Genomic DNA, 20,691 nt, shown 5'->3' with positions numbered 1-20,691 from the left:
ACTGCCGTTCAACAAGGCGGGAATTATTGGACCGACTTTCGTATGGATTTGCCAATATGGGTTACTAGTTGGATTTCATTGGAGGACATTGGCCCGTAATAAGCTAATTTTCGCCTTGTCGGCTTTTAGTGCTCTACGACTTGCTGAGATTGAACAACGTGTTTTGAAAACTAACGCACTGATCACAGGCACACTGCGCAGGAACCAAAAATATGTTCTCCCATGTCAACTCCATGAATGGTACACCGCCATTATTGCACTTCTCCTTTACCGAAATGTGTCCCCTAAAGAGAAAAGCCAGTGTACCACGTAGCAAGCAGGGGAAGTCGCATAAATTTAGCCGCTGCTTTATTGATCGTGAATAAGAACTTGAGCTTAACATAAGAAGCAACGGTATTGCGAATTTGCCTGCGCATTGTATTTTTTGCATGTACGCTCCGCGGCTTTAGTGGGTCAAGATTCTGAGGAGAATCGAGAATTACAGTGCCTCAGAGCTGATGGAACCGTTTTATATTGCATCGAGAAGGAGCGCATATGCATTAGTGAAACTATTGTTTGTTTGTTTAGCATGCATGGCACGTTGCGGCGACATCATGCTCCTATTCTAATGTATTTGTTTGTTCGAGCATGTGTAGTAAGCTCCTTGTATGAATGCCCCTGACAGAAAAAAAATTAATTGCACGTTTTGGCATTTGCGTGTCGACAACCTCTTGCATTGCCTTTAGTAGGCACGGAGCATTCCGGATTTTTTTTTTCGGCCTAGCTTTCCGTCCTTCAGCCCCCCATTGCCTCTCCCCCACGCACCCAGGTGAGCCTGGTCAATGCTATCAGTCAAGCGTTCAGACAGCCATAAGCTGCTGTGTCGAATTGGGTGCTCTCGGAAGGATGGGGGAATGCCGCGGGGTCACTATTGTCCTCCTTGTCGCCCTCCATCGCTGCCACCCCAAAACCCGGTCGGGCTAGGTTCAGCGGGGGAAAGTGGCGTTTACGCCGCATTCTTCGTTCACCCTTTCCTTTCGCTCTTTCCTTCTATGCGTCGCTAGCACGCCGACTGGGTGCAACACCGCCTGAGTGCTTGCCGTCCGTTCTTGCCAGTGCACTCCTCTCGTGAAAAATGCTCGCTTGCGCTCGTCATTCCTACTGAGACGCCTACATATTGAAATACGCAGCAATATGGCCACGAATTTTTGTGAGTGTTAGAATTAATATAGGCGAAACAACAATTAGAAAAAAAGTCGGCGCTCGTGGCCACCGTCTTCGATGTGGGATGAACTCGGATACAAAGAAGCATGGATCATACAATGGTGAGTGCATTTGTTTTGCGCATGTTATAAGTTTTATCAGAAGCAATATCACCCAAGCTATATCACCCAAGCAATATCACGCGGTATATATATTACTGAAACAGGCCTGGCTAATGTAGAGTGCCTGTAAATAAATAGCTCTTTTTATTTGCAGTCCTTGAATAGTGCCTGGAGTAGAACCACGTGTAAATGTCTGTGAATTTCACCCAAATTCCAGGACTATGATTTTATCAAACCACGCGTGCGGCCTGATCCTGCTAGTGATACCGAGGAACCGCGCTTCTTCTCACTGGTATAGGTCAAGCATCATTTCCAGCTGACAGTATTTCTTTCTTTTTGTATAATAAATGCTTCTTTTACTAGTGTTTCTTGACGGAACTTCTCGGTTTCCACATTAAAAATTTCGCACGAAGGCCGCATTGTGTCTACACAGTCTGAAACTAGGTTTTTTGTGCTGCAGCAGGTTTTGCTGCAATTTTTAATTTTAAAGTGTTACGCTGACTAGGTGTGAGCTGTAAACAAAGCGGACAGATCCTGCGCATTTTATGTCTCTTCTAAATATTACGTTAGACCTTGTACAAGGTATGCCATATATGTAGAAATATCAAGAAGTGTTACCTGACAAATCTCTTGCAGGAAAGTTTCTTGATTCACCCCTTCGAACTCTCTGCTCAGACTTATAATATTGTGGCAGTATGGCGATTTTTCAAATGAAAACTCTCCCACATACATTTGTCATACCAACATCTCTGACAATGTTTCTTTTCATTTTACAGTGCAAACATTGCCTCCAAGTAATGGTGAAGTCGCTATGGGATATGGTAGCAATATCAACGAAACCACCGCGTTATCGTGGTCCTCGGGGGCCTGATAAGCCCGCTGTCATCCAAGCACTGACAAACCTGCCTACCGACGTCAGCTCCCTGCCCTGAAACCCCTGACCAGCCCACCGTCCTCGGCACCTTGCCCAATTCCTATCCTGAGGGCAGTGCCTGTAAATAAACTGTTTGAAGATAACCGAGCGCCACCCATCTAGGTCCACGAAAAATGCCTGTTTGTGAAAATTTATTCGCAAATAAACTGTCATAAACGTCAATTTAAGTACTCTTTCATTATTATTTGCAATCATATATGACTTGTGCTTCTTGACATCTTTTTGTCGAGCTTTCCTAGCTACTATTGAGGAAGACGGAAAGGGGACAATTGCTACAAAAAATGCCGCTAGCAAAATGTTTGTGGTAAGAATATGTGCGTGCTCTAAAGCCAGCATATCTAGAATATTCGTCATGCAAAGGGCATTGGCTCAAAGCTGGCATTAAGAATGGCAACGATATGGCTCAACACTGGTACTACGCTGGCAGCAGGATGGCTGCTGCATTGGCATAACATTGGCCCAATCTTGGCTTTAACGCTGGTCCTACGATGGCTGCTGCATTGGCATAACATTGGTCCAATCTTGGCTTTAACGCTGGTCCTACGCTGGCAGCACGATGGCTGCTGCATTGGCATAACATTGGCCCAATCTTGGCTTTAACGCTGGTCCTACGATGGCTGCTGCATTGGCATAACATTGGTCCAATCTTGGCTTTAACGCTGGGCCAGCATTGGATTGGGTTGCACTTTGCCAATATGCCAACATTGGTCAAACATTGGTACCAATTTCTGCCAGCATTGGGCCATGGTTGGACCAATGCTGGTGTGCTGCCTGGGTGGTTGAGACGCACAACAAGAATGTTATTCCTTCAGCCTGCGTAGGACTAGCTGTGCCAATATGTCTTAAAATTGATGCAATCATGCATTTGTGCCATTAATGGACAAACTAATAGAGACCGATAGATTGGTAGACTAATAGACTGGTAGCCCATCAGACTGGTAGACCATCAGACTGGTAGACCATCAGACTGGTAGACCATCAGACTGGTAGACCATCAGACCGGTAGACCATCAGACCGGTAGACCATCAGACTGGTAGACCTTCAAGGTCCGAAATTACGTATAGCCATCAGACATGTAAGCCAGTAGCTTGATGGAATTTTTGACTGGGATGGCTATACGTAATTTCGGACCTTGAAGGTCTACTAGTCTGATGGTCTACCGGTCTGATGGTCTACCGGTCTGATGGTCTACCAGTCTGATGGTCTGCCAGTCTGATGGTCTACCAGTCTGATGGTCTACCAGTCTGATGGGCTACCAGTCTATTGGTCTTTACCAGTCTACTGGTCTACCAATCTATCGGTCCCTATTAGTTTGTCCATTAATGGCACAAATGCATGATTGCATCAATTTTAAGACATATTGGCACAGCTAGTCCTACGCAGGCTGAAGGAATAACATTCTTGTTGTGCGTCTCAACCACCCAGGCAGCACACCAGCATTGGTCCAACCATGGCCCAATGCTGGCAGAAATTGGTACCAATGTTTGACCTATGTTGGCATATTGGCAAAGTGCAACCCAATCCAATGCTGGCCCAGCGTTAAAGCCAAGATTGGACCAATGTTATGCCAATGCAGCAGCCATCGTAGGACCAGCGTTAAAGCCAAGATTGGGCCAATGTTATGCCAATGCAGCAGCCATCGTGCTGCCAGCGTAGTACCAGTGTTGAGCCATATCGTTGCCATTCTTAATGCCAGCTTTGAGCCAATGCCCTTTGCATGACGAATATTCTAGATATGCTGGCTTTAGAGCACGCACATATTCTTACCGCAAACATTTTGCCAGCGGTATTTTTTGTAGCAATTGTCCCCTTTCCGTCTTCCTCAATAGTAGCTAGGAAAGCTCGACAAAAAGATGTCAAGAAGCAGAAGTCATATATGATTGCAAATAATAATAAAAGAATACTGAAATTGACGTTTATGACAGTTTATTTGCGAATAAATTTTCACAAACAGGCATTTTTCGTGGACCTAGATGGGTGACGCTCGGTTATCTTCAAACAGTTTATTTACAGGCACTGCCCTCAGGATAGGAATCGGGCAAGGTGCCGAGGACGGTGGGCTGGCCAGGGGTTTCAGGGCAGGGAGCTGACGTCGGTAGGCAGGTTTGTCAGTGCTTGGATGACAGCGGGCTTATCAGGCCCCCGAGGATCACGATAACGCGGTGGTTTCGTTGATATTGCTACAATATCCCATAGCGACTTCACCATTACTTGGAAGCAATGTTTGCACTGTAAAATGAAAAGAAATATTGTCAGAGATGTTGGTATGACAAATGTATGTGGGAGAGTTTCGCCATACTGCCACAATATTATAGGTCTGAGCAGAGAGTTCGAAGGGGTGAATCAAGAAACTTTCTTGCAAGAGATTTGTCAGGTAACACTTCTTGATATTTCGACATATATGGCATACCTTGTACAAGTTCTAACGTAATATTTAGAACAGACATAAAATGCGCAGGATCCGTCCGCTTTGTTTACAGCTCACACCTAGTCAGCGTAACACTTTAAAATTAAAAACTGCAGCAAAACCTGCTGCAGCACAAAAAGCCTAGTTTCAGACTGTGTAGACACAATGCGGCCTTCGTGCGAAATTTTTAATGTGGAAACCGAGAAGTTCCGTCAAGAAACACTAGTAAAAGAAGCATTTATTATACCAAAAGAAAGAAATACTGTCAGCTGGAAATGATGCTTGACCTATACCAGTGAGAAGAAGCGCGGTTCCTCGGTATCACTAGCAGGATCAGGCCGCACGCGTGGTTTGATAAAATCATAGTCCTGGAATTTGGGTGAAATTCACAGAGATTTACACGTGGTTCTAATCCAGGCACTATTCAAAGACTGCAAATAAAAAGAGCTGTTTAATTACAGGCACTCTACATTAGCCAGGCCTGTTTCAGTAATATATATACCGTGTGATATTGCTTGGGTGATATAGCTTGGGTGATATTGCTTCTGATAAAACTTATAACATGCGCAAAACAAATGCACTCACCATTGTATGATCCATGCTTCTTTGTATCCGAGTTCATCCCACATCGAAGACGGTGGCCACGAGCGCCGACTTTTTTTCTAATTGTTGTTTCGCCTATATTAATTCTAACACTCACAAAAATTCGTGGCCATATTGCTGCGTATTTCAATATGTAGGCGTCTCAGTAGGAATGACGAGCGCAAGCGAGCATTTTTCACGAGAGGAGTGCGCTGGCAAGAACGGACGGCAAGCACTCAGGCGGTATTGCACCCAGTCGGCGTACTAGCGACGCATAGAAGGAAAGAGCGAAAGGAAAGGGTGAACGAAGAATGCGGCGTAAACGCCACTTTCCCCCGCTGAACCTAGCCCGACCGGGTTTTGGGGTGGCAGCGATGGAGGGCGACAAGGAGGACAATAGTGACCCCGCGGCATTCCCCCATCCTTCCGAGAGCACCCAATTCGACACAGCAGCTTATGGCTGTCTGAACGCTTGACTGATAGCATTGACCAGGCTCACCTGGGTGCGTGGGGGAGAGGCAATGGGGGGCTGAAGGACGGAAAGCTAGGCCGAAAAAAAAATCCGGAATGTGCCGTGCCTACTAAAGGCAATGCAAGAGGTTGTTGACACGCAAATGCCAAAACGTGCAATTAATTTTTTTTTCTGTCAGGGGCATTCATACAAGGAGCTTACTACACATGCACGAACAAACAAATATATTAGAATAGGAGCATGATGTCGCCGCAACATGCCATGCATGCTAAACAAACAAACAATAGTTTCACTAATGCATATGCGCTCATTCTCGATGCAATATAAAACGGTTCCATCAGCTCTGAGGCACTGTAATTCTCGATTCTCCTCAGAATCTTGACCCACTAAAGCCGCGGAGCGTACATGCAAAAAATACAATGCGCAGGCAAATTCGCAATACCGTTGCTTCTTATGTTAAGCTCAAGTTCTTATTCATGATCAATAAAGCAGCGGCTAAATTTATGCGACTTAATATATATGGAAAATCAATAACTCTTGATGTCGTCTTTCAAACAGCGAACGCTTTTAATTTGCCAAACAGTCTTCAACCTGCAGTTACTATACCCTACCTGAACCGGATTTCGCACGCACTAGCGCCTTTAAATACAATTTTCTTACCGGGTACTGTAGGTCTACGGAATTCTCTACCTAGGAATATGCATTCGCTCTCGCGAAATGAATTTTTCGCAGCACTAGCAGGCGATGCAGCCTAATAAAATTTTCTTATTTTTCTGCATAACTTCAAGTTGCGTTTTTATTAAGAGGCTGCTTATTTTGTCCTTTGTGACTTGCAGCCATGCCTACACCTGCAAAAGCTCTTCCTGCAGTGCAATATGTTCCAGCAAGCACCCAGTGCTCGTCATCTATGAATGACTTCTTAGTAAACACCTTAGCAAAAAAAAATCAAAGGTATTTCTTAAAGAAAGACGCGAAGCTTTTTCCCATTGCAAACTGCATCAAAGTCCAAAGCGAACGACCACGCAATGAACCCACGAAATGATGAGTGACATATGTGATCTGATCGTTCATCAGGGATTGTATTTCTGAACGTTGAAGTTGAATGAAGACTCATTTCGTTAAGTTTCGTAGCCTTAATTATAGATCATGTGACCACTGATTACACGCTCACACTCGCAATTTCATGGGCGACTCTACATTTGCCCCGTATACATATACATGTTGTTTCAGCGAGCACTTTCAAAATTTTTAAGGTTGCCTGTGGCAGATACCTGAATGAGCTGGTCTGCTCGAAGCGGCCGACTCTACTTGCACAAAAAATTGTAATTCAAAACAAACTAATTAACAATAACACACTAATTAGTTTAACTAATCATCTTATGACCCATATTGCAATTTACAAATTCTAGCAGTGGATGTCACAACGCAGATCCACTTGAAGCGAATTCTCAGGCCGACATCAGTTTCGAGACGTTCTAGTTACTTGTGTGCTTGAGTGCATGAAATGTTTTGTTAACAAATTACCTGGAATGCCAATGCATTTCTCCGCAAAGTTCGGGAATTTATATTTCGAAAGTGGTGTCATCATGAAAATTCCTTCCAAGTGGATCCGCCTTACGAACTCCACGGCTAGAATTTGTAAATAACAATATGGGCCATAATTAAATTGGTTAAGTTTAGTCATTACATTTTATTATTTCGTCCTTTTTGTATCTAAATTTGTTGTGCGAGTATTGTCCGCCGCTACGAGTAGAACAGCTCATGAAATAGAATTGCGATATCTGCAACAGGTAACTTTTAAAGGTTTTTAAAGTGTTCGCTGAAACTACCTGTATATATACATACATATATATATATATATATATATATATATATATATATATATATATATATATATATATATATATATATATATATATATATATATATATTGGTAGATAGCATGGCATTGTTCCCATTGTTCATATCTGTGCAAGTGCCAATGTAAATTGTAGTGTCTATAGAGATTTGTAAGTCGGCTTTCCTGCGGTGCGTTTTCCCTGCTTATGGACGAATAAAGGAGCCATATAAATGTTCGCTTTAGTATACACCCTGTATTTGCGTTATATCGCACATCCTCAGAGGCCTCTTATACACAAATATGTGGGATCATCAGGACTAGAGTTGATAGAACTGAGCCATATAATTGTACCAATCGTTATCTCCCTATGGTGCCTAAGAGGTGATGTGTGATAATGTACACGCCCTTCAGTAACAAATACTTTGCGCACTGGAATCAGGAGTGGCTTTTCGAGGTACACGGCGTATTTGTTTTGGTTTTGTTTTATTTTTAATGTACCAAATCAATAATAAAAATCGCCTGTTGATGGCACCCCAAGTGTGCTCCTCGAGCTTGGCTACTCGAAGAAGCAGACGTTGTTTTCACGAGTAATTAAAATTAATAATCTAGTAAGTACAACGTGTTACTGCGAATTCTTGCTAATTATTTTGTGATTCATGTTTCCGTTTAGGAATTCTAGCTGTTCAGTTCTAAGTGCGCATTCCATCGAAAAAAAATGATCAGGATGATAGCTTTAGTCTCACGATGACAGTTGAGTTTGACGTCTCGCGTTTTCTATCCACCACGTTTCAAATAGAAGAAAATAAGCAAGCCAATACTGTAAGTGAGCCGTCGTTAGGTGTACTCGCGCACTACATTTCTTTTTTTGCTTTTTATATTGGTGACATCCTTCCACGCATTTAAACTGCCTTCCTTAGGACAAGTGGCTACGTTTAACTTAAGCGGCTATCCTATTCGAACGCCTGTTCAGTTAACTCTCCAAAGCCTAGAAGACGAAGAAGGAGGAAAAAGGCGATCAGGAGGTAAGCGTTTCTCAGCCTTTTTTCTTATTTTCTAATTACTGCGGATAATTAAAATTGTCTTTCTCTTTGGTCAATCCCTTTCGTGGTAATGTAGCATCTGTTGAAGAATCAATGTCAGAGGAGAGCTCTAACCGAACAAATTTCATTGATAAAAATTCATTTCTCAACCGCTCATTTCCCGTTTGACAACTGTTTGTTTACCTTAGTGATGGGTTTAATACCTCCGTATATACCGGGTGTTTTGCGTAACTAGAACGGAACATTAAAACGCAATAATATGCACATTAGCCTAGTTGCGCCAGTTCTTTCTTGCTTCGCGAGCTTCCTTCAAAATCCGGAAAAAGGAATCACGTTAAAATTACGCTTACCAAAACAGCCTCATGATGTGTTTCTCAGAGCTGCATAGAACTTTTGCAGTATTGATTTTGCCCTTGAAGCAATATATAATTTTTTACATATTTAGGGTTTGCTCGGAATAACTAGATAGGACTACGACTGATATGACTACACTGATACCGTCGGTCTCATTTGTCTAAGGTGTAAAAGTATGCAATAAATGTTTGGTTCCAGTTATAAAAAACACAAAGAACGAAATATTATTCACTGCGTGGAAGAACAATGTAATCAGGAATACAAAAAATATGCTCTTGGAACCCGTGCCGAAGAAGGTTTAATAAAAAATATAGGCGTTATGAAAAAATAAAAACGGAGTCCGGATGTAGAACAGCTAAGGTGGGTATATGTCAGAAAGACCATAAAAACCAACATTGTCGACAGTTCTGTTTGTAAGTACTTCCCGTCAGTTTTTCTTTGCAGAATCCTACTCTGTTTTCATAGCTAAGTGTTTGCTCATACTACACGGAAAACAATCGGTTGAGTTCAAGGAAGGAAAGTGCGGTGTTAAGAAAAGCACAATAATAGCGGCGGCTTCAACTGCAGTTAAGTGGGCGCAAGATTCGCCATAGCAAGTGCAGGAAGACAGTTCTAGGAGACTGCACCGGATACAAAGGAGCATACAGGCCTGTATGTCACTGTAGGCCACTAAATCTGTGTGCTGATTCCTACCTTGTCCCGTTCTTCAGGAATTAGGAACCAATTACCCTTACAATATCTTTTGTAGAAAGTCTATAGACAGTCTGTAGACAATTCCCTATGAAGTCTATTGACTGTCTATATATTTCCTTAGACTTGGTCTATAGACATTCTTGGAATTATGGTCTTGCACTTTTTGCAAACTAGTCTATAAAATGTATGAGTCTATAGACTGTCTATAATGTTATGAAAACTCACGTTTGTAGGTAATTGTCGGCTGAATGTCTATAGACAAAATTGTGTAGGCTTATACAATTCTACTTTTGCAGACTGAAGTCTATGGAATCTCTGTAGGCAAATTATATTGGCAGTCAGCGGCGAAGCGCTTCTTTGTGTAACCCTGCTTTTCGCTCTTGGCAGGACGATCAGGTGTGCTGCGAACTTCAAAGGGGCGGCTGCGCCCGTACGACGATCCCGGACACTTCCATCAGGATTGCCTCGTTGCGCATGCGTTCACCTGGGCGGTTATCATCCACGTGCAGTCGGCAAGCCCAAAGTTCCCGGATGCAAGAAGCCGGGCGGAGGATCACGTGGTGTCTGCCAACAGCCATATAAACCGTTCAACACCCAGGCATCATCGCAGTCAGCGGCGAAGCGCTTCTTTGTGTAACCCTGCTTTTCGCTCTTGGCAGGACGATCAGGTGTGCTGCGAACTTCAAAGGGGCGGCTGCGCCCGTACGACGATCCCGGACACTTCCATCAGGATTGCCTCGTTGCGCATGCGTTCACCTGGGCGGTTATCATCCACGTGCAGTCGGCAAGCCCAAAGTTCCCGGATGCAAGAAGCCGGGCGGAGGATCACGTGGTGTCTGCCAACAGCCATATAAACCGTTCAACACCCAGGCATCATCGCAGTCAGCGGCGAAGCGCTTCTTTGTGTAACCCTGCTTTTCGCTCTTGGCAGGACGATCAGGTGTGCTGCGAACTTCAAAGGGGCGGCTGCGCCCGTACGACGATCCCGGACACTTCCATCAGGATTGCCTCGTTGCGCATGCGTTCACCTGGGCGGTTATCATCCACGTGCAGTCGGCAAGCCCAAAGTTCCCGGATGCAAGAAGCCGGGCGGAGGATCACGTGGTGTCTGCCAACAGCCATATAAACCGTTCAACACCCAGGCATCATCGCAGTCAGCGGCGAAGCGCTTCTTTGTGTAACCCTGCTTTTCGCTCTTGGCAGGTGAGTTTGACTTGTGAATTGCTGTAACTAGTTATATTGTATTAATTTTTTTTTCTCGCCGCTGACTGCAAAAATGCCTGATACATGCTCTACTTGCACCAAACCCGTAGACGGGAAGTGTTTGAGTTGTTCTCGTTGCAAAAGATGTTACCACTTTGGAAAGAACTGTTCTAGTATCTCAAAAAATGCGTTTTTAAAAATGTCGACTGCTGAGCGTGAAGCCTGGACATGTCCATCATGCGAATCCAGCACAAGCAATCACTCCGACTCGGATGATTGTGAAGCTTCTTTTGGTCATGAATTCTCTGCTGTTAACAGCAAGCTTGACCGACTGACAGTTACGGTTGAAGCACTCGTAACTAATGTGGCGGAACTACTTCATTTTAAGGACACAGTTGAAAAAGTGGCCGAAACTGTTACTGAAATTCAAAAGTCAATTGAGTTCCTTTCCAATAAATATGAATCTGTAAAGTCTGGCCTGGAAGCTAACCAAACAGAGTTAGCTCAGCTACATGCCCGAGTGGAATCACTTTCTGAGACTGTTGACGCTCAAGCTGAGCTACTGGATAAATCAAGGTGCGTAGTTAATGATCTTGAACAGTACAGCAGGCGATGCAACTTTGAAATACATGGCCTCCGAACCAACCCTAACGAGAATTTGGTTTCTTTCATGGGTGATCTAGCTCAAAAACTAGATTTTTCGGAATTTGAAGCAAATACTATTGCTTCAATACATCGAATGCCGAACAGAGACAGTTTGACTCCCCCTATCCTTGTGCAGATGCGTGACGTGGCGTCTAAAGAAAAATGGCTTGCGCTACGGACAAAGCTTCGCAATTTGCCTACTGATGAGTCTCATGCTCGGTTGTATTTCAATGAAAATTTGACAAGGACAAACAAGGAGCTTTTCCGATTGGCCAGGTCCAAGGGAAAAGAAAACCAGTACAAATTTGTGTGGACACGTAACGGCAGAGTTCTGGCCAAGAAATCGGAAGAAGTGAAGTCTGTCATCCGCATTGAGAAATTGTGTGACCTAGATAAGATCTGCTAAGCATGAGCAATCTCGAATTCCTTACGTGTGCAACTTTTTCTGAAGCTACAAAATATTTCACAAGTGACGCGCAACTTGCATTTCGCGCAACGCACGTTAATATCCGTAGTATCCGAAAGCACTGGGATGAATTCATGGCCGTAACTTTACCTTTTCGTTCTACATTTGACGTATTTGTACTGACAGAAATTAACATTTCAGCTGATATTTTTAACCAGTATGCGATACCGGGTTACCAAGCAATTTCATGCACACGACCTGTAAAAAAAGGGGGCGGCGTCGCAGTTTTTGTGAGAGACAGTTGGACTATCACAGAGCTAAATTTTGGCTTCCAGCAAGCAGAAGTTGTAGCTTTGCGTATGAGCACGCCAGCTCTCTCTTTGATAGTCTTTGCAGTATACCGACCCCCCTGTTTTAATGGCAGGCTCTTTTTGGCCGAACTTGACACCGCCCTATCAGCTCACTCGCATGAAGACTATATCTGTGTAATAGGCGATATTAACATAGATACCTTTCGCCCTTCTATGGCTCTGGTCGCAGATTACATTGATCTGTTATCAAAATGGGGACTGCAACCAACTATCCAGAAAGCAACGCGAGAAGAATTTCTGGCAGGGCAACTGGTAGTCTCTTGCATCGACCATATAAATATAAGAGCTCCGAATTTCGCCATACAGTCTGCTATCGTCGAAGCAAAACTATCAGACCATTACTTTGTTTGTTGCTCTTTAGCCCGGAAATCGAACCATCCAACAGCGGTTCGCGACAAAAGGGAAATATCCATCTGTGATCCCAAAATCTTCTACAGACTGGCATCGGAATACGATTGGGAAATGTTTTTGGAAAAAGTGTCCCCGATAGACATTTATGATAAACTTGTTGAAATAGTACAAGAGTTTAAGAAAGCGGCTACTCGCGTGGTTGAAATCGGGCAGCGCAATAAAGAAAACTTGTGGATGACCTCCAAAATACTATCAGCTATAAAAGAAAAGGATTTGCTCTGGGCCCAGTCGAAAAGGGCACCTGCTTCTATCCTGCTACGGTCAAAATTTAAGGTTGCGAGAAATAAAGTGAACGCAATGATTCGTCAGGCAAAACGAGTACATTTCCGTAACAAGTTTAAAAAAGCAGGCTCAGATCCTAGAAAAACATGGTCTTTGGTTAATAATCTAAGAGGTGTCAAAAGGCGTGGCAATGATGGAAAAGATTTCGTGTCGTATTTTGGCACTGATGAAGAACAAATAGCTAATGAATTCAACAAGTTTTTTTCGCAAGTTTCGGGTAGTGCGCAACAGCATCCCGAATTTTGTACTCTTAAGCACAGCACTGTCGAATCCGCACACCTACCTTTGCTAAGTGAGGATGATTTACGTTCAATTACTTTCGGTCTTAAGCGAAATAGATCTATGGGAATAGATGGCATTTCAGTTGATGATCTGCGAACCTTGTTCGACATACTTAAAGGAGTGTTGCTGTCGCTGTTCAACAGCATTATCTCAAGTGGCATGATCCCGCCGAACATGAAAGCGGCAATTATTACCCCAATTCACAAAGGTGGTGCACATAATAGATATGAAAATTATCGTCCTACTTCAGTCTTGCCCTGTTTGACTCAAATATTAGAAAAACATCTGCTGTTTACAATGACAAGTTTCTTAGATAAGCACAAAACCCTGTCACCGCGTCAGTATGGCTTTGTACAAGGTAAAGGGACAGAAGTGCTCTTGGAGGACTTTTCTGACATGTTAAATCGTTCTTTTGAATGTAACCAAGTGGTGTGTGCACTGTTTCTGGATGTCAGCAAGGCTTTTGACAGCGTTTGTCACACTCTGTTATTGTGTAAACTATCCAGGTTAGGCTTCCGTGGAGTGTTTCTTTCGCTTTTGAAAAATTTTTTGCAGCAGAGAACGCAGTACGTCTCGATTGGGCGGGCAAAGAGTGCTTCTTTGCTAATAAAAGCTGGCGTTCCTCAAGGTTCCATAATTAGTCCGCTGTTGTTTAACGTCTACGTGAACGACCTTTCAAACGCCGTGCCTGCAAGCCTGTATCAGTACGCTGACGATACTGTCCTCGTATCCCAGTCGCCGAACTACTCTGACTCCCTTTCTTCTCTTCAAGCTGCAGCAACTATTGCTATGGACTGGTTCTCACGCAACCTAATCAAAGTAAACAGCTCTAAGACCCAACTTATATGTTTTCACAGCCCGATGAAGAAAGTAGATTTGAACCAACAGCTGCTCTTGCACGATCTAATTGTTCTCAATGTCAATGTCTACCCCTGAGCTATAAAACTACTGTGAAATACCTAGGATTATACTTTGACAGTGCTCTTTCTTGGAATGACCACTTATCCCACATTTGTAAAAAGCTCCGAACCGTCTCCTGTGTGCTGTATAACATTAGATACTATATGCCACTTTCAATACGCAAAGCTATTGTAAACGCTCTCGGTTATAGCGTACTGCGTTATGGCATAACGATCTATGGTCACTGTGCAGTTCGTTGGAAGAACAGTATCAATTCTCTCCTAAGATCTCTGTTAAAAAATATTGGCTATGATTTAGGCCTGCCCCCCAATTCTGATGTTTTTAAGGCATTTTCGCTACCTGATTTTGATCGCCTTTTGATGGAAACTATTGTCCTGAAACATTTTTGGTTTAGTGACTATAAAATTCCGTATGTTCCCACACGGTCTCTTCGACCGAAGGAAGCTTTTTGTATTCCCCGACGGTTTACAAGATATGGAAAGCGCGTAAGAGATTTTTACGTTCCCTTTTACTTCAATAGGTTGCCTCCAAGTGTTCGCCGTGCAAAAACTAAATATAAAATAAAAAAGATGCTGCGATACGCTACTTAGTGGGTGTACGACGTTGTACACGCATGCTCCACCACTTATCAAATGAATCCTGTGAATTCGCTAGTTACTGCAGTATTTGTTGCACTTATCTGAGTATTTTCATGCTATTTTATTTTCCTTCCTTGCTCTTTACTCTGTTGTGTTTTTTTTTTATATGTAACTTGGGTTCCGTGTCCATTTTTATTATTTTTTTTTCTGCCACTATACTAATTTGATGTTTTGTAACTTTTCATGTGCGTTCATGCCTGTGTGTTTATCTGCGTGGTTCCGCTGCCTGTCGGGCTCTGCCACTCAAGCCCAATGAGGCTTTGGCAGGCCGGATGTTTGTACATTCTTTCAATACTTGGCGCAATAAAGTATTATTATTATTATTAAAAAATGTCTAAAGGCTATCTCTAAACTACTCCTATAGACAATTCTGTAGACATACTGTGGATGTATGGCCTTAGGCTTTTTATAGACTACTATATAAAATATTTAAGGAATGCAAAAGTAGAACTGTAGGAAGTCATACTTTTCTAGACTGAAGTCTATAAAATGTTCAGTTGTACTTTTGTAGACTGAAGTCTATAATATGTCCAGTTATGCTTTTGTGGACTGAAGCCTATGAAATGTCAATTTCTGCTTGTTGTCTGAAGTCTACAAAATGGACATATTTACTTTCGTAGACTGAGGTGTATAAGATGTCTAAAGCAAATGTCTATAGCTATTCCATAGACGTAGTCTACAAAAATAAAACTGTATAATCCTATACATTTTTTCTATGACATTCTGCAAACATTTGTCTACAAACGTGAATTTTCAATTATTTATAGACAGTCTATAGGGCGTCTATAGAGTAAGACATTATAATGTGTCTGAGTCATTGTAAACGTCCGAGACGTATTCAGCTATACGTATCTGTTTGAAATTTCACTACACATGTGGCGCAGCGTTCACGGAGGGGGTATCTTTTTTTGACGTGACCCTTTATTCAATAAAACACGAATTATGTACAAAACACTGTTTCAACCGATAGATGCAAAGGCTATTATTGTACTAAAGTCTATCCATGCACGTAGTTGAAGTACTATTACTATGTCATATACAAAGTAAGCGGCGTATCACAGAAATAATTAAATTCCAGAGGTATAAACAAATCCGCACTATTTTTCTGCCCTAACATACAATATTAGGTACATTTTAAATAATGTAACATGCTAGCCTTCATAATCATACGTTAAAATTATAATTTATCATAGACCTACACAATTTCACCTCGAACAAGTCGGCCTGTAAGCGATGGCGTCTTGTCTATTTGCCCTTAGTCGGTGAACGCAAATATTTTAAGAAAAAGCAGGCAAGGGAAAATAACCTGGGGCGGAATTCATTAAGCTGCGTTGTTCCTACGCAATTTCTTGGTCAAAAATATGTTATTAGCTAAGATAAAGTTACGATAAGATAAACTTACGGCAGTAAGATAAACTTACGGCACCGTATGAAAGCGAGGAGGACGCAAAACTTCGATAAAACGAGAAATGAAATGAACGAAGTGCGTAAACGAGTAGCATGATCGCTCATCATACGTATGTCATTAAGGCTGTATTATTAGGGCAAATCACTGCACACCCCTATTCGACAGCTTCCTTTTCCGGAAGTCTGCTACAGCAACGATGAGCCCAACCACCCTGGCCGGTTCACCACACTGCCGCCAAAAAACGAATTGCAGTGAACGTGTTACGCATTCGTCTCACAATTCAGCTAGAGACACGACTGTTGGACACATGGTGACATATTAGGAGCAGAAACAGACGCTCAGTCGGATAAATAGCCGGCCATGTCGACCAGGGTAATCCCGCCCTTACAGAGGGACTAATGTATGTATTTAGGCAGTTGTTACGGAAAAAAAGCTCAGTTACATATAGTTCTATGGCCCTAAGCAAGGGGCCCTGCACCCGAACGTTCACCGGCACGAAATGTGATTTCGCTGCACACGATGGCAAGTTCAGTTCTAATGCCATGCTTAGGCTCAATGCGTGCTCCCTCGGATGCCAATACCGTCTATGACGTGGTATTTGACGATATCATCCACCGCCAACTGATGACGAAGCGCACGCTCCCTTCGCATAGCATCATTGCCGAGTCCACACAGAACTATTAAAGCAGCCCTAAAAAAAAGAGATGGAAAAATAAGCGGTTGCTACTAACACCCCAAAATTATGACAGAAAACTTCACTACGTAATATCCACAACTGCAGATTTCGCTGCCTATCACACTTTGTCATCGTATCAGCTTTCATCGCTTCTTCTGGGCTTCTCAGCAGGTAAAACACGGCGATGTCTGGCACTTTACCAAGAGTTTGGTTTCCAGGTTCAGGCGGTCGTATTCGGACAGAGCGAAATGCACAGAGGCGCGCACACAGCAATTTTGGAGACGGGTAATAGATCAAACAATGGTGACTTCAGGGAATGGTGCCCCTTACTACGCTGTCTGTCATACCCCAAGCAGCACCTCATAGATTCAGTCAACATCATCCCGATGCTGAAGTGCTCGTCAGAATACTCCAGAGCACAGTGCTTGAGGCGAACGTGGTTCAACGTTGTAGCTGGTTTCGGATCAAACTGGTTCCAGTCATCAATCTTGTGACACTGACGCACTTTGCTGAGAGCAGTCACTGCACATACAGTAGGATGCCGAGATGGAGGTGACGGTATGCAAGCGGCACCAGACGCCGTTCTAAAGTATGCGAGTGCCGCCTTTCAGTGCGAAATGAACTGCTGCTCCTCAGTAAGAGTCCGGTATGATTCCGGACGCGCATTGGATGTTGTAAAACGTCAACTTTTTTGTGGACTACAGGATCAAGGCTTCTCCAAGCGTTTTCTGATTACCCCTGACCAACGCTAATTTATTCTAAGTTGTCCCTACAGACTTCCTCATTTCATTACCGCGCCTAATTTTGGACCGTCCTCCACAGTGTTTCTTTACCCCTAGCAGCCACTCTGTATTTTTAATGGACCACCGATTATCCGCCCTACGAATCACTTGCCCTGCCTAGCTTCAAGCTAGATTTCCTGTTAATTTCAACTACCACTGCCCCAGTTTGGTCTTTGATCCACACCGCTCACTTCCTGTCTCTTAACATTAAGCATAATATTCTTGGTGTCACCGCTTGCCTGTGCGGTCGTCTACTTGTTCTCAAGTTTCAGTGTTAACCTCCAAGGTTCTGCGCCTTATGATAGTGCGTGAAGAAATGAAATGAAAGAAATGAAAGAAAGAGACACCGGTGAGGTCCCAGTAATGTTGGGTAATGCCAGCCGTGTGCGCTTCGACACACTTTATTTCTTCCGTAAATTTTGTTCTCGTGATCAGGGCTCTCTGCGTCTAATTAGCGTAGAAAAACTTGCTTCTGCGCGCACTTTAAAGGTTCACTCCAGATGAGTAATTCTTTTTCGCTGGACAGATTATTCAACGTTGGCTTTGCCTTCTGCATAATCATTTTCAATCCACTCTTAAACATTCCCGGTTAAGTTTCTCAATGAATGATTGCAATATCTCGCCAACGTTGTTGAACAGGGCAATGCCATCGGCAGGCTGAAGGATGTTGAGACAGTCGCTGATGATCGTCGCTCTTAATCCTTCCTGTGTACCAGATCGAATATTTCTTCTCAGCACGCAATGAATATCATTGAAGAGATAGTGTTTCCTTGCCTGACCACATTCTCGATAACTTTCTAATTTTCTTGCAGATAATTAAAACATGTGAAGCCGGAACAATCACCGAGGCAGATTCGAAGCATTAGGAGTTTCAGATACATGCGCTGTGGCCTTAGATATTTACACGGCTTTTACACGGCGATTACCACGGCCTTTATGTGAAATTCGTTCAGTTTTTCAGTGCGATCCACACGATCTGCGCTTGTACCACTAATTAGGCGTAAACGTCGAAGCCTCGTCCAAAAGCACTAAATAAAGAGCTCGAACTGTGCGCCGCCAGGAGAGGAGACAATGCAGCTAATTCGAGAGACGTGAACGCTGATCTTGCTCATACGAAGCATTTTAGAGACCGCTCTTATCGTCTTGCACCCTTCACATTGTTCACTTCGCGATACCAGACCTCTTTGGCCGGCTTTGTCATCCTTCATTTTGACCTGCCTGCTGTGCAGCAGACGTGGAGCACCTTAAGACCGCCACCGGATAGACTAAAATTCTTGCACTAATTCACAAACGCCTATGAAATATGAAAGAGGGTTCAGTGAAGCTCGTTTGAGGGATCGCAAGTAGCTTTTAATGACCAGTCCTAGCTCTTGGCCTCAGCAGCTCGTGCTCGGGTCTCGCGATGCAGCGGTGGCAGTACGCACAGCGCTACATGCTTATTCCCCGCAACAAGTGCCCTCTCGGCGGCGAAGAGGAGCCATCCTGGCGACCTAAGGTGATTACACGATGAAGGGGCCGTGGTACAGCTTCAAGCAGCTTACATGAACCGTCTCCCGGCCATTGAAGCGCTTGTCTAAAGATGGCGTCAGAAGTTCGACCACATAGTTCACAGGCGACGTACACACGACAATCCAGTACGGACCCTCATATTTCGGAGCAGGCGTTGGGCTAAGGTCTCGAGATTGGAAGGATAGCCGAAACCAGACGTGAGAGTCTAGGACGAAGGACTGTGGGGGCTGATCGTTGTGATGGCGATCTTTTTGGAGGCTTTGGGTATCCGACGTGAATGAGCGAGCCAGTGAACGGCAATCTTTAGCATGGCGAGCAAGTTCTAAAAGAGGGGTGAATTAAGAGGCATCTGGATGATATGGTAGTACGATGTCGAGGAAAGAGCATGGTTCACATCCATAAAGAAGACTAAATGTTGAGAATCCTGGGGTAGCCTGAATGGCGGCGCATCAAAGGGCGGACGTCGTCTCATTTCGAATTATCAGATGCAACCTACATTGTGAGCATGACACGTGCGGTGAATAGTGCGGCACGTGGCGAGTAGCTCATAAATAACATTGGACTAGGAGACACGGTATCGATCGCTGAGCAGTTCTCGCGGTGCGCCATGCCGTAAGATGAAATGCCGTAAGGGGAATGCGGCGACGTCGCGAGGAGCAGCCGAAGCAAGTGCTGCAGTTTTGGCTTATCTTGTCAGGTGGTCTACTGCGACAATTATCCAACCATTTCCGTTAGCAGTGCATGGAAGAGGCCTATAAAGGTCAATGCCAACCCTATCAAAAGGACGTGCGGGGCACGGTAAAGGTTGCAAAGGGCATATCGCATGAGGAGATGCCTTGCGTCGCTGGCAGGGGTTGTATTCATATAGGAGGTTCCAATGGCGGACAGGCTGCCATATGATATACCAATGGCGGACAGGCCGGCATTGGAATATGAACCTGGCAACGTTTAACGCTAGAATGTTATCTAGTGAGGCGAGTCTAGCAGTGCTATTGGAGGAATTAGAGGGCAGTAAATGGGATATAATAGGGCTCAGTGAAGTTAGGAGGCCAAAAGAAGCATATACAGCGCTAAAAAGCAGGCACGTACGTCCTGTGCTACCGGGGCTTAGCGGAGACACGAGAACTAGGTGTCCGATTCCTGATTAATAAGAATATAGCTGGTAACATACAGCAATTCTATAGCATTAACGAGAGGGTGGCAGGTTTTGTTGTGAAACTTATTAAGAGGTACAGAATGAACGATGAACGGTGTACAGGTCTGCGCCCCTACATCCAGTCATGATGACCAGGAAGTCGAAAGCTTCTATGAAGACGTGGAATCGGCGATGGGCAAAGTCAAAACAAAATACACTATACTGATGGGCGACTTCAATGCGAAGGTAGGCAAGGGGCAGGCTGGAGACAAAGCAGTGGGGGAATATGGCATAGGCACTAGGAATAGCAGGAGAGAGTTATTAGTAGAGTTTGCGGAACAGAATAATATGCGCATAATGAATACCTTCTTCCGCAAGCGGGATAGCCGAAAGTG

At 43.8% G+C, this 20,691-nt stretch overlaps 1 protein-coding gene across 1 annotated transcript in view; it reads left to right on the top strand.

Moving 5' to 3' along the window:
- The first annotated feature begins 8,494 nt into the window (after window positions 1-8,494).
- LOC135903518 (uncharacterized) overlaps window positions 8,495-20,691 on the top strand; it is a 68,154-nt gene continuing 55,957 nt past the window's right edge. Inside the window, exon 1 of the mRNA XM_065433832.1 lies at window positions 8,495-8,562. The gene's annotated coding sequence lies outside the window, so the exon portion shown is untranslated. The remainder of the gene's footprint in view (window positions 8,563-20,691) is intronic.

This window comes from Dermacentor albipictus, chromosome 7, assembly GCF_038994185.2.
Source record: "Dermacentor albipictus isolate Rhodes 1998 colony chromosome 7, USDA_Dalb.pri_finalv2, whole genome shotgun sequence".
Classification (NCBI taxonomy): domain Eukaryota; kingdom Metazoa; phylum Arthropoda; class Arachnida; order Ixodida; family Ixodidae; genus Dermacentor; species Dermacentor albipictus.
Note: the sequence above shows the minus strand (reverse complement) of the source record. Positions and strands in the feature narration are given on the sequence as shown.